Here is a 15,745-nt window from a genome sequence, read left to right on the forward strand (position 1 = left end):
GGTCTGGACCCCTCTCCCAGCAGCAAAGGGGGTCCGGAACTGTACGGCAGTCTGACAACTCAATACAGATCTTAGCTGTAGCGAAAAGAGTGGAAGTCCGCGCGGGAAACGAAATGTGAAATAAGATTTTGACACAAAGACAGAACTGGGGGCAGATCTTTCCTTTGCAACTTGATATACATGGTTTGCGCGTTGGATACCAGAGGCCGGGTTTATGAGGGCGGACCTCTACTGCTCTGGGCCGCACGTTAATGCTAGCCGATAGTGCGATGGATGCCAGAGGCCGGGTTTACGAGGACGGACCCCCACCGCTCTGGACTACACGCTAATTCTATCTTATTACAAAGGAAAAATTCATTTCCTGCTCTGTCTAAGTGTAAAACTTACGCAGATGCTCTATGTTCTATGGGTTGGGTAGCAGCACTCCTTCTGTGGCAAGACGAATGCATCCAGGCCAGCATACTTCTGTAACCTTGAAGGGACCCTCCCAGCTAGGGGAGAGTTTGTGGAGCCCTGCTCGGTTCAGGATCAGCCTTAGGATGAGGTCCCCAGCCCGGAGCTCCCTACTGTGCACGAACCGTTGATGATAACGCCTGAACGCCTGGTTGTAGCGTGCATTTCGGATTGCTGCTCGCCACCTTTGTTCGTCAACGAAGTCCACATCGTCACACCGCAGTTGTTCCTGCATGGATTCGTCAAAAGCCTGGACCCGTGGTGAGCCCAGGTGAATTTCCGGGGGAAGGCATGCTTCAGCCCCGTAGACCAGGAAGAATGGGGTCTCCCCGGTGGCTCGGCTGGGTGTGGTCCGGTTGCCCCATAGTACGCACGGAAGCTCATCAACCCATTTTGCACCATGCTTCTTCAAGCAGTTATAGGTGCGGGTCTTAAGTCCCCTAAGGACCTCTGCATTCGCTCTCTTGACATGTCCATTGCTGCGGGGATGTGCCACGGACGCAAAGCATAGCTGGATGCCGATGTCCTCACAGTACTCTTGGAAGTGTCTGCTTTTGAATTGGGTCCCGTTGTCTGTGATGATGCGGCTTGGGACGCCAAATCTGCACACAATGGACTTGAGAAATGCGACTGCTGATTTTTTTGGTGATGTTCACCACAGGGGTAACCTCCGGCCATTTTGTGAATTTGTCAATGGCGACGTAGACGAACCGGTACCCACCGACGGCCTAGGGGAACGGCCCCAGGATATCCACACCCCATATGGCGAATGGCCATGAGGGCGGGATCATTTGCAGAGCTTGAGCCGGTGTGTGTATTTGCTTTGCATGGAACTGGCATGCTTTGTAGGACCTTACCAGCTCAGCTGCATCTTGGAGTGCTGTCGGCCAGTAGAAGCCATGCCGAAAGGCCTTACCAACAAGCGTGCGAGACGAGGAATGACTTCCACACTCGCCTCCATGGATCTCCGCGAGCAACTCGCGGCCCTCTTCTTGGGAAATGCACCGCATGAGGATACCATTGGCGCCACGGCGGTAGAGATACCCTTCTACCACCGCGTAGCGTTTAGCCAATCGTACTATGCGCTCAGCGGACACATCGTCATCAGGAAGGATATTGTCTTTCAGGTAGTCCCGGATCTCGGAGATCCATGCATCGGGACCTCCCTGAGCAGGTGGGAGTGGCGCTATGAGGTCTCGAGGTGCTAGCTTGATCCCCTTCACCCAGTTCGGCAGGCTGGGCGGTAGGTCTCAGCAACCGTCTTTCAAAGATGCCCTCGGGCACGAGTGCCCAGGTAGATGCTCTCGCGGAGAGATCATCTGCTGCTGAGTTGAATTCATGGGGAACATGTTGCAGTTCCAAGGCGTCGAAGTCATTTTCGAGCTTCCTCACGTGAATGAGGTATGCCGCGAGCTGGGGATTGTTGATCAGCTGAGAATCTCCCTTCACCAGGAGCTGCTGGACCCCAGAGACAGGGCTTGTGTCAGGCCAAAGATTGAAGCTTCGTACTCTGCCATGTTGTTGGTGGCCTTGAACTCAAGGTGCACCATGTACTTCAGTTGATCTTCGTTTGGGTCGATGAGGACCACACCAGCTCCAGCCCACTGCTTGCGGACGAACCCGTCGAAGAAGAGTGTCCAGTGGGGCTCGGTGAAGACTGGTGTCCTGACTTCTGGCTCCGGGGGTCCGGCGTTGAGGTTCGGACCCCCAGAATTTGTTGGGGAAGGAGTCCATTCTGCTATGAAATCAGCCAGGATTTGGCTTTTGACTGCATGGCGGGGCTGGAAGTCCAGTTGGAACTCAGCCAACTCTGCTGCCCACTTGGCGATGTTCCGTGGCGTTGGAGTTGTGCAGGATCGCTCTCAATGGATAAGAAGTCACTACGACAACTCTGTGTGCCTGAAAATAGTGGCGCAGTTTCCTGGACACAATAAGTATGGCATAGATAAGCTTATGCATCTCAAGATACCTGGCCTTTGCCTCGTGGAGGACTTCGCTGATGTAGTAGACTGGCTTCTGGATGGTCCGGACCCTGGCCACCGGGTCCGGCTCGCCCTTGTCCACCATGTCAGGTCCTTGGGGCCCCAGCGGTTCTGGGTTCCCACTGGGTCGAGGCTCCTCCAGACCCCCCTTGTCTGGGGTCCGGACCTTTAGACAGAGGAGTGGTTGCCGGACCCCCATGTCCATGGTCCGGCTCACCATCGTTGGCCGGGGAGACCCTGGTATCACCCTGGCAAGCTTGCTCCGTCCACTCGGCCACCAGTACTATGCTGACCGCCTCTGCAGATGCAGCAAGATACAAAAACAACGTCTCACCTGGCTCTGGAGCCACCAACACTGGCAGTGAGGTGAGGTGTTGCTTCAGTTCCTAGAAGGCTTGTTCAGCCTCTTCAGTCCAAGAGAATGGACCGGACCTCCTCAATAGCTTGAAGAAGGGGAGGGCCCTCTCAGCCAGCCTCGAAATGAAGCGGCTAAGAGCGGCCAGAGATCCAGTAAGCTTCTGGACATCCTTGATGCGGCCAAGAGGCCTCATCGCCTCGATCGCCTTGATCTTGGCTGGGTTTGCCTCGATGACTCGATGTGAGACCAGGAAACCCAGCAGCTTCCCTGCCGAGATGCCGAAAACACACTTCTCGGGATTCAGCTTCGTGCGCGTGGCGCGCAGTCGGTCGAAGACGAGGGACAGGTCCTCAACTAGTGTTGACCCTACCTTAGTCTTGACTACAATGTCATAGACATATACCTCAACTATATCTCTAATTAAATTACAGAAAGTTTTGTTCATAGCTCGCACAAACGTGGGTAAGGCATTCCGCAGACCATATGGCATGACAATATAGCAATAAAGTCCATCCACTGTTACAAAAGCAGTATGTTTCCTATCCTCTCTAGACATTTGAATCTGGTGGAAACCAGAGTATACATCTAGGAAAGACAAAAAGTCACACCCGGAGGTGGAGTCCACAATCTGATCGATACGTGAAAGAGGATAGGGGTCTCTAGGACATGCCTTGTTGAGGTTGGTGTAGTCCATGCACATCTGAAGCCTCCCGTTGGCCTTTGGGACAACGACCGGGTTGGCCAACCACTCGGGGTGGTGGACCTCCTCGATGAAGCCAGCGTGTAGCAGCTTGCGGACTTCTTCACGGATGAAATTCTGCCACTCCACGGACTGCTTTCGAGGTTTCTGGCGTACCGGTGTGGCATCGGGGTAGATCCTCAGATGGTGCTCGATCACTTCCCTGGGGATCTTGGGCATATGTGATGGTTCCCAGGCGAATACGTCCACATTTTCCCGGAGGAAAGTGATGAGCGCGTCTTCCTATTTCTCCTTCAGGTTTCCCGCGATGCGGGTGGTCCAGGAGGAGTCTGCTCCGATCTGCACGGTCTTCACGGGAACATTGTCCGGATCAGACGGCTGAATCTTAGGTGCCTTTGAGGGCACCCTGGCTCGCGAGGTGGATGGGTCCTCCTCGGAACGTGCAGCCTCTGCCGCCAATGCATGCAGTTTCTCAACTGCAGCGACGGCAGCGATGCGGTCACCCCGCACGGTGAGGACACCGGCAGGGGAAGGCATCTTCAGAACCAAATACCTGTAATGGGCAATGGCCATGAAGCGGTAGAGAGCCAGCCTGCCAATGATGGCATTGAACGGGAGATTCACCTCTGCAACATCGAACTCAACGCTCTCTATGCGGAAGTTCTCCTCAGTCCCAGAGGGAACACCGGATGTGGGCCCACTCCGGAGAATGGGCGAGAGGGAGTCAGCTTGGACTCCGGGATCTGCAGCTGTTTGAACGCTGCAAAGTTGATGACGTTGAGGCCAGCCCCACCGTCAATCAGCACGTGATAGAGCCTGATGTTGGCTATGACAGGGGCGGTGACTAGAGGTAGTACACTAGCCCCGGCCATGTTCTCCGGGCAGTCAGATGATCCGAAAGAGATGGTGGTGTTCCTCCACCTGTGGTGCGGTGCCGCCTTCGGGACCCCCGGCCTCGCCGAAAGGACCTCTCGGCGAAGGGTCTTCACATCTCGCCAGGAGACAAGCTCACAGCTTCCACCGTACATTACGTACAACTTGCGGCGCTCCTCGTTGTCAGAGTCGCAGTTGTCGTGGCTGTAAACGCCCTTCAGCTCCCGAGCGGGGGATTGGTACCCCAGCTCCTTCTCCCCGGCAGCGGTCTCACTGTCGGAGGCTTTCTCCTTACCAGACCGCTGGCGAGGAGGGGGTGAGCCGTCCTTGGAGGTCTGCACACGCCGCCCACTGACTCGCTTCATGAGTTTTTGGATCTCGCGGCAGTTAGCGGCGCTGTGGCGGTGGGATGAACTGGGCATGAACCTCCATTGCCACCTTGCGGGCGCGGACGATTGCCATGCGCATTCTGGCCCCCAGCCGCTGCCGCAGCAGCTGGTGCCGCTACTGCAGCGACCCCGGTTCTTGTTCTTCTTTTTCTTGCCACCGCCCTGGACGGTAACTCCGGAGCTACCAGCCTTGGCGTCTCTGTCTTGGGGGGATGAGTGCCATGCGCGGCCCTCAGCGGCCCTGGCACACTTGTCAGCCAGAGAGAAAAGCGTGGTAACGCTTTCCACCTCGTGCGTCGCCAGTTTCTCGAGCATCTTCTCATCACGTACCCCTTGACGGAAAGCAGTAATGATAGATGCGTCAGAGATACGAGGAATGGTACCCCGTACCTTGGTGAAGCGCGAGATGAATGCCCGGAGCGTCTCTCCAGGTTTCTGCCTCACGGCGTGGAGGTGAGCCTCCACACCATGCTGCCGGTACGCACTGGCGAAGTTCATAGTGAACCTCGCACAGAGCTCCTCCCAGGACTGAATCATCCTAGGAGTGAGGTTCATGAGCCAAGTCCGGGCTGGCCCAGTCAAGGCTACATGAAAGTAGCTCGCCATGACGGCGTCATTGCCACCAGCTACTGTGATGGCGGAAACGTACACCTGCAGGAATTCCGACGGATTAGTGGTACCGTCGTACTTCTCCGGCAGGTGCGGGCGGAACTTGGACGGCCATGCCACCACGCGGAGGTGATCCGCCAGCGCAGTGCAACCCACCCCAGCCACCGGGGTGCCCGCCTATATCCGGGCGTTTCCCGGAGGCTTAGGTGCCGCTGCATCCAAGTAGGCATTGAGGTTGCGGCCCTCGATGTTGAGGCGGCGTTCTCGCGCCCTTTCCACGGAGATGCGGGTGTCCTCACCCGCGCGCCTGCGGTTGAGCTCCGCCCGCAGGTCTTCTGTTCGTGCACCCCTCACCGTGGGGGAGCGCACGGATGCCGACACACCGCTCTGGCGCTGGTGGTAGGGTACCACCGCATTGTCAGGCGGAGGTCGTTGCCCAGTCCTTGCAGAACTAGGGGAGGCCTGAGCCAGATGGACGAGACGGTCAACGTCGTCCCGCCACTGCCTCAGGGCGTCTGGCGAGGCTGCAGCAGCCGGAGGGTTGCCAAGCAACTCCCTAGCTGCTGCCAGCGCTCCGCCGCTCGCAGCTTGCGAGGGGGCCCTTGACGGGCGCCCTGATTCTTGCCGACGTGCAGCACGCACCGCTGCCGACGGTGGTTGCTCCACGGGCACGGTTGCCCCTGGCGCAGGAAGGCGAGAGGCGTGTGGCGTGGATGACGCCACACCCTCCGTCATCTCCACGTCGTCGTCATGGTGGGAGTGCTCAACCACCCGAACAATGGAGATGGGCAAGAGATGAGCTAAAACTAGCTAAATCAGCCCCTACCTGGCGCGCCAAATGTCGTGGTGTGCAAACCCACAGCCGAGTGGCGTAGTGTACCCGCCTAAACCCAGAGGGTGAGTACTCGGGGGTAGCTAGGATTAGTCCAATCTAGATGCAAGAACACGATGAACACAACTGCTTTAGAGTGGTTCAAGCCGCTGGAGCGTAATACTCTATGTCCACTGTGTGTTGTATTGCTTGCGCTCTCAAGAGGTTGAGAACGGGGTTGTTCGGAGTGAATCCGAGCTTGTGTATTGAGAGTGTAGAGAGAGTCTCTAGAGAGTCCAGCCTAGAGAGTCCTCCTCCGTGTGCGGCGAGCGCCTACCCTTTATATCTCAACGGAGGCGCGTACATGGCCGTTGAGTCCCCGACAGGTGGGCCCAATGATGTAGTACAAAATAACATACTGTACAGACATTATAGCATTGCAGGCGAAGGAGATCTTATTCCTGGATTTCCTTCCTTTGCCCGTGGGAATCTTCCGTCCGGCATAGCCATGCCCTGTCTTGCCAAAACGGAGCCAGGGCGTAGCTTGCGGCATAGCTTGTCGTAGCCTGCTGCGTAGCTGAACGGGCCATGTAGCTTGCGGCGTAGGCGGTATGATGAAAAGGTGTCATGCCGTAATATCCATTTAATGCGCAGACGGGCTCTGCGCGGATGCGGCGCATGCGGCTTCACTGTGTACCTCGGTAATATGCGGTCTACAGTGAGGCCTGACAAAAGCTGTCCCGCGTGCCATGGCAGCAGAGCACGCCTCAACCACCCGCATTGAATGCGGTGGGTGGGCTAGTCTTCTTGCAGAATACTCGCGCCCGCGCCTGCGCCTGCGGGACACGTGGCTCCCCCGGACCCCACCCCGGCGGTATATTGGTTCTACACACGTGGGAGGTCTGGATGAACGCGGGGAGGTCTCGGACCCCTATGGGGGGTCCGAGCCCACGGCTGTTGGCGCGGAGCTTCCCCTCCTCAGGGACACGTGGCGTCACCGGACCCGTTCCCAGCGCAGGGAACGGGTCCGGGGCCGTTGGCCCGGTGAGGCGAGAGCCTGACCCCCTGGGGCCCGGCTGCTCCGCCCCTTAGGGCGTAGTTATGGATGACTACGCGAGTCCTGCCTTACTGAAGTTGGAGTGGGTATCCCTGCTACAGGGTACCGACACCTAGCATAATCGCTATCACTGAATCCTGATTGATGCGCCTCCTTCTCCTTCTTCCTACTGAATCAGAGTTCCCAATTCTTGGTTCCCTCCACATAGCACAGGATATGCTTCACTGCCACTAGATGATCCTCACGTGGCTCTTCCAGGAAGCGACTCACATACCCAACAACAAACGCAAGATCAGGGCGAGTGTTGACCAAGTACCTCAGGCTCCCGACGATGCTCCGGTATGCTGTTGCATCCACCAGCAGCTCTGAACTGAACTTGCTCAGCTTCAGACGCATCTCCATGGGCACCTGACAGGGGTTACACCCTGCCATGCCGCTTCTCTCCAGGATCTTCACAGCATAAGCACCTTGGCTGAGCAAGATGCTACTCGCGCCCTGCTTCACTTCAATACCGAGGTAGTAGTGAAGTAGACCAAGGTCACTCATCTTGAACGCAGCTGCCATCTCCTTCTTAAACCGCTTCATGTCGTCGCTGCTGCTGCCGGTGATAACCAGGTCGTCGACGTACACCCCGACCACCAGCTGTGCATCCTGGTTCGGCCTTATGTAGACGGCATGCTCCGAGGTGCTCCTCCTGAAGCCGAGCGACACCAGCGTGCTGTCCAGCTTCGTGTTCCAGGCACGCAGCACTTGGTGTAGCCCGTACAAAGCCTTCTGCAGCCGGAACACCGTGTGTTCCTTGTCGATGATGATGGAACCAGTAGGCTGCTCCACGTACGCCTCCTCCTGCAGGTCTCCATTCAGGAACGCCGACTTGATGTCCATGTGGTGCACCTCCCAACCCTCATGCGCAGCAAGGGCGATGAGTAGGCGCACCGAATCCAGCCGAGCCACCGGGGCGAACACATCATCATAGTCGATGACGTGCCGCTGCACGTATCCCTTCACCACGAGACGCGCCTTGTGCTTGGACACCGCCCCGTGTTCATCCTTCTTGACCTTGAAGACCCATTTCAGCCCAATCGCCCGCCGCCCAGGTGGGAGATCAGCAAGGCTCCAGGTCTGGTTGTCCTCAATCGACTCCATCTCCTCCATCATCGCCTTCCTCCAGCTTGGGCAGCGCTCTACCTCGGTGAACGAGGCTGGCTCATCAGAGCTCACGGCATGCAGCTCCTCCGTCAGCAGTGCTCGCGGCGTGAACCCGAGCAGTGACGAGGGCCCAAGGATGTTGTTGAGCTTGCGGAACCGGAGTGGAGCATCCTCATCGTGGTCGGTGTCCAGGTTGTCGTCACCGCCAGCGGGTGGAGAGGCAAATTCCACTGCCTGCGCCCCATTGGATCCTCCTGATGCCTCTCCCGCAGCGGCGTGTGGCGATGGTGGCGGTGTTGTGTCGCCGTCCGCAGGAGCCTCCCAAGGTGCCTCGACAGCACCCTCAGCAGCCATCGGAGGTCCCTGGCCCACGATGGAGTACTCCACTGTGAACACGTTGTCGTCGCCGTCCGCCACACCAAAGCTGCTGCTAGCTGCCCAGTCCCACTGGGCTTGCTCGTCGAAGACGACGTCCCGTGTCACATGGACACTCTTGGTGATGGGATCGTAGGTGCGGTACGCCTTTGTCCCACGCTCGTAGACGATGAAGATCATCTTGCGGCCACGATCCTCCAGCATCGACAGGTGAGGTTGAGTGTTGCGGATGTAGACGATGCAGCCGAACGTCTTGAGGTGGTGCACAGCCGGCTTCTTCCCGTGCCACGCCTCGAATGGCATCATGCCGTCCACACTCTTCGTTGGGCACCTGTTCAGCACATACACCGCCACGCTTACCACCTCGCCCCAAAACCAGCCAGGCAGCCCCTTCGCTTTGAGCATGCTCCTGGCCGTGGCCACCACAGTCCCATTCCGGCGTTCGACCACGCCGTTCGGTTGCAGACTGTAGGGCGCGGTGTGCTGCCGGTGAACGCCGTCCGCCATGCAGTACTCCGCGAACTCGATCGAGGTGAATTCACCCCCTCGATCAGTTCGGAGTGCCTTCAGCTTGACTCCAGACTCGCCTTCTGCCCACGCATGGATCTCCATGATGGCAGCCGTAGCATGATCCTTTGAAGGAATCGCGGCTACCCACATGTATCTGCTCAGGTCATCAACCAGCAGCAAGAAGTACCTATTGCCCCTTGGTGTCGCCGGCGTGATGGGACCGCACAGGTCCCCGTGCACCAGCTCCAGGCGCTCCCGTGCATGGTACTCTGCTTGCGCTGGGAAGGAGGTCCGCCTTTGCTTGCTCGCCTGGCAAGCCTCACACACCCGCTCCACCTGGCCAAGCTCCGGCAGCCCGCGAACCAGCTCCTCCCGAGCCAGCTTCCGCGGTACTACCATGTTGATGTGGCCGAAACGCTCGTGCCAGCGCTACGCCACCTCGTCATCACGCCTGCGCATCGCCAGGCACACCGGCTGTGCCATCTTGAGGTGGAGCAGGTACAGCCAGTTTGCCGCCCGCGGCGCCCTTGCCAGCAGTTGGCCGCCGGGCTCCCAGATCCACATGACCCCGGAGCCTATCTCGATCTTGTACCCGACCTCTTCGAGCTGCCCAATGCTCACATTGTTCGTCATCAGCCAGGGAATGAAGTAGACCCCGTAGAACGAGCGAAGCTCACTGTTCTTGCAAAAGAACGTGACCGTTCCGTGGCCTTCGATCCACACCGCTGAGTCGTCGCCAAAACACACAGTGCCCAGCACCGCCGTGTCCAACTTGGTGAAGGCGGCCCTGGACCCGGACATGTGGTTGGTTGCCACGGTGTCCAGGACCCACATCTCTGCCTCGCGCTCCGACTCCTCTTCGAGCTGGCGAAAACCTTCTGCTCCCGGATCTCGATCTGAGACCTGGAGCCCGCCTCCGCCGCTTCATGGCCACCGCCACCATGTGCCTGCCTGCCCCTCTGTAGTGGCAGGACGGCGCACAGTAATGGAGCTGCCGTCGGGGAGGTGGCCGCCGGCGACCCAGTCGGCGCAGCGGTCGTGGATTGGGGCGGCGGCTGGTGGAAGACGGTCGGAGTAGCCCTGACCAGGAGGAGCGATGGCTCCTCATCCTCCTGGACCGCGTGGGCCTGCTCCTTCTTGGGCCGCGAGGGGAATTCGCGGGCCCAGTGGCCCATCTTGCCACATCTCCTACACTCATCACCAGTGGGCTTACCAGATGACGACCCACTTGATGACCGGCATCCACGCATGAATCCTATACATCTTCCATACGATATTTTCATATCCACCATCCAGTGTTTAAGATTCGTGCAAATAATTACAGCCTTTAGATCTAACCAAATTCTAACTTCCTCTCTCTCCCTCCCTCCTCCTTCCTTTCTCTCCCTATCTCCTCCCGCGCGCCGCCGGCACCCGTGCCGCACGCTGACTCGCCCCCCCCCCCCCCCCCCCGGCCGCCGTGGTCTGCCGCCACGTAGGCCCCGCGTGCTGTCGCGCGCCCCTGCTGGCCGCCGCGTGCTTCACGCACCCCCGCAGGCCGCCGGGTGTGCCACGCACCCCTGCAGGCCACGCTGCCGGCGGAGGCGCGCGCGCCGCCGTGGGCCACGCGCCCCCGCCCACCACGCGCGCCGCCACTGCCCCGCGCACCGCCCGCACCCCGCGCCGCTGCCAGCCGCCGGCACCGGAGAAGAAGAGGGAAGAAATAATATTTGTTCAACATTTTAAAAATTGGTTCAACATTTTTGAGATGCTAGTTCAACATTTTTGAGATGCTCGTTCAACATTTTTGAGATGTTGATTCAACATTTTTTTCAGTAACATGTTAAATGGGTCATCAGTTGGGTTTTAGTGGGCTTTATAGATAAGTTGTTTATCTATCTTCTGGAAGACATATAGGAGCCCCCGCCTACACGTCCACTGCCACAGCCGCGTCTTCATCCTCCACGACGCCCCGAACCGCCGCTGGTGCCGCCGCCGGAGTGGTTCTCCGCCTCCCGCTTCTTCCGCCGGGCGTCCCACTCCTCCTCCGTGAGGTAGAGGCACCCGTCGTGTTGCAGTGACCCCGGAGCCTCCACGAAGGCGTCCTCTGCCGCCTTCAGCCGCCCCACCAGATCGGAGACCATGAGGGTCGTCACGTCGAGGAGCGTGGTGATCGAGATCATGATCTGCTTGAAGCACGGTGGAACGCTCTGCATGATCTTATCAACGATCTTTCCTTCCTCGACTGGATCGCCGAGCATGGCGAGGGTCGATGCCATGCTGTTGGTGCACAGCGCGTAGTCCTCAATAGACTCGCTTCGCCGAACGTCGCCATGTCGAACTTCCGCCGGAGTTGCGCTGCGGACGCTTTCTTGACACGTTCACTGCCGACCCGCATCTCGGCGATGGTCTTCCAGTCCTCCTTTGCCGTGTTCTTGTCGACGATGGCGGGCACCATCTCCGGCGGCACCGCACTGCAGAGAGCTTCGAGCGCCATCATCTCGTCATGCTCGTCGACGCCCCCTTTCTCAATGATGTTCCAGAGCGACCTCGCCTTCAACTTCACCTTCATCAGTAGTGCCCAGTCGGAGTAATTGGTCTTGGTGAGGACGGGGTAGCTACTCCCGCCGCTCACCTCACGAATCACCCGCTGGATGACAACGACATCGCTGGCGGAGCTGGCGGCGAGCTTGTCGCTCGGCTTCTTCTCATCACCCATCAGCCCCCGGTCTGGAAACCGGCTCTGATGCCACTTGTCAGAAACACGCCAGCGAGCTCACGGCCAACACAAAAACTCATGCGAACACAGAGGACACGATCTCGTTTTGGTGCTGTCAAACTTGGCAGCCTTTTCCAGTGTCTATTCCATTACTTAAGTAAACGATTACAAGGAAAGAAATTAGGCTGTCACAATCAGGCCTCAATCATACAGATACTTGCTAGTTTAAGCTATCTACTAAACTAGGAAAACACAAATCAAGCACCACAAGGATTACTATCAACAAGCAGCAGGCTGAGAAAATTTGTATTTATAAATTCACAATTAGATGTTCTCTCTACTGATTACATGTACTACATCTCAATTCTATTGGAAAACAGCAACTTTATTATTTAATACATGCACACCCAAATTTGGCTAAATTAGCAGCATATTTATTTTACTTCCTAATTTACACTCACCATCATATTTATTTTACATCCTATTTAATTTGGTGTACAGTGCCTAGCATTAGAATCAAAGCTCAAATATCTTGATCCGTAATTCCAGCCAAGCCCGAACAAGGACCCAACCCTCTGATTATAGTTTTTTTTTTGTGAACAACCCTCTGAATACAGTACTGCTAGCCCAATTGCACAAAAACTTGGTACAAATTGTCAGCCATGAGGCATTACGACCGCAAATAAAAAAGATCTTAGACGACCTTACCTGCTGGTGGCCGTGCGTATGTGTGGCCGCCGGCGTGCAGGCGCAGCCTCCGCCCCCGGTCGCGATGACAAGTCGTCGATCTTGTTCAAGAGAAACAGGTAGCCGCCGGGAGACGACGAGTCCGATCTTGAGAAACCAGGCAGCCACCGGCGACGAGTCCAAGTCCAGTCCTGCCACCGGATGCTCAGACTCAATACTCAAACATCAACCTATTAATTAAGAATAAAAATTACTGAATTAGTGAATTAGATTTGGAATATTAGATGGGAACAAATCCATCTATTATCTATTGATAGGTCACGGTCACGGACTGATTGACAAGTAATCAAGTAAAATAACTGATGTTTGGCCCCAAAAAAAAGTCAAATAGCACATACATTCGTGAACTCATGATCCTGACAATGGACTCACCGATGCAGACATGGAGTTGCGCCGTTGCGGCAGCGGCTCCAGGACGGCTGGACAGCAGAACGAACTTGCGGCGGCGGCGGCGTGGCGCGTCGAGCCGTCGACCTCGGACCTTTTTTTTTTTTTGGATCGTCTGATCGACTTGAATGCGAACGAACAACAAAGCCCATGCACTAGCAGGCCGCCAGGCCATCTAATAATTAGCGTATACTATACTATGGGCTAATTGCTGATTTGAGTGGAGCCCCTCAAATTTGCAGGCCCAGTGCGTTTACGCCTTTACGGGCCTGACCGCCGCTTGCCCTGCTGTTGCTGCCGCGCCCTAGGTCTCGCTCGATCCAATCAGGCCCACATGTTGGTTATTTGGGTCCACCCATATTTCACCCAACGAAATCTATTTAGTTGCAATACACTGATCTATTGCAATAAAGGGAACCAACAGTGATGAATACACTGAGAATTAGTTGCAATATCAACGGTGGTGAAAGCATAATATTAATGCAGCTACTAAGTTTTTGTTGCAATATATTCATTCATATAATTGCAATGCACATGAGAATTTAATGCAATGCAATATATTTGCTACTCGCAACCACATCACTTTTTGTGGCAATAACCTTTACATATTGTATCAGAAAAAATTATAACAACCAAAATCAAATGTAGCAATAGTATAAGCTACTCACAACCATATTTCAAATGGTTGCGATTGCATCAAATATTAGCAACAGAATTTCAAAATGGTTGCAATAACACCTATCTAATTCAACATATTTTGTGTTGTTGCAATGCGATATGTGGCATTAGCTCTAAAATCTAGTAGTGTTCTCGTTCATTAGCACTGGATCATGGTATCAACCGGTGCCTATAGCCCGTGCAACTACTGGCACCGGGTTGTGTCATGGCCCGATGCTAATGTCGGCACCATTAGCACTGGATCTTGCCTATGCAGCCAAGGAAATTTGGTACCGGATCGTGCCATGACCCGGTTAGGGCTGGACGAAAAACTCGTAACTCGCTAGCTCGCTCGACTCGCTCGTTAATGACTCGGCTCGAGCTCGACTCGTTTTATAATGAGCCAGCTCATTTTAAAACGAGTCAGCTCGGTTTATATCGAGCCAGCTTGTTATGGCTCACGAGCTGCTCGCGAGCCATAACAAGTCAAGTTAAATCTCATGAGTATGAATATCGTGGACTTATGGTCATGGTTGTGTCATGGACTCATGGTTGTGGTGGGCTAGACAAAAACTTTGTGGAATTGTGGATCAATCGATGGATGAATTATATTCACCATTGTTAAAATTATAAGTACTTTGTGTTTGTTGCTCACTGTTTTTATAAAGTCTTCCTGTAATGTGTATTTGTGATTTGGCTCACGAGCCAAATGAGATGGCTCGAGCTTTTTAGCAAACCGAGCCGAGCTGGTCTGCTGGCTCGTTTGTATAACGAGCCGAGCCGAGCCGAGCCAGCTCACTAACGAGCCGAGTTGTAACGAGCCGAGCTAGCTCGATATCCAGCCCTAGACCCAGTACCAAATGCCCTCCCTCCCCTCCCTCGACCAAATGTACCAACTGCTGCCCTAGATCTTTGGCATGTTTCTAGTAGTGTATATCTTGTAACTTAGCAACCAGTACGAAGTTAGGTGAGGTGTCTGAAAAAATTGTAGTAGTGAAACTTTTCAATTGCAGAGGTTTGACCTCTTAATCTTGTGATTATGTACACTGTCTGTTCTTTCTTCTCCTCATATATTTCAAAACCAGCATATATTGTTTGGTACATGTTACTTCATTGTCATAGATGATGGAAATCTGGATAAACTAAAATTTTATGTCATGTACCTCCAATCATAGGGAGCAGTTCGTGTGATGCATCATGAACAAATGCAATTTTGATCTGTTTCATTGCAAAAGCAATCGAAATTGTATGAATTGAAACCTTTCGGAAAACACAAATTTTGAGATTATCGGAAATTTTGGCCAAAATTTCATGAACTTTGGCCAAAAAGGCAGACCAGATGCTGCTTGAGCCGTTTGAGTTTTCTACGGGGACCAACAACCAGCCAACCGGTTTTGCTTCGGAACATTTTCCGTGGACAGCAGACTATGTATCACGTGATTCACTAGCAACTGGAGCTTCCTTTCTTGATTCCTCCCTGTCGGGCATGATGGAAAAATGTAGAGAGCAATGAGCAAGATACCTCCCCTGGCCTGTAGTCTATCCCCTTACCACCAAACTTTCTCCTACAAGCATGCACCACTCCCAATGCAACAAACAGCCAGCGAGGCAGCCTTTTACATATTCCTCGCTTCCTCAATGTTGTTCCAGCCAGCTAACCACTCAGATTAATAACACATTACATTACGTCACACTGGCATCTTGATGAATAATATTCTTGATCTCTTAGTTACGCAAACCTATATCTATTGAATGTGATAATGTAATATGCCTCTTTGATCATCTCAACGCTGTAAAACATGCTGCTCGCAGTGACCAAGCATGCATGATATATATTGTACTTCCCTGACATTGACCACATTCACCCTTTTACTAGGTTATTGTGCAACCAGTAAACTTATATTTACTTAGGCTCTGTTTAACATAGATTGCTTTACATTGCAACTTAAAAAATCCCTGTTGACCTACATGCCCGATCGATTTCCAAATG

This window comes from Panicum virgatum, chromosome 8N (genome assembly GCF_016808335.1).
Source record: "Panicum virgatum strain AP13 chromosome 8N, P.virgatum_v5, whole genome shotgun sequence".
Lineage (NCBI taxonomy): Eukaryota > Viridiplantae > Streptophyta > Magnoliopsida > Poales > Poaceae > Panicum > Panicum virgatum.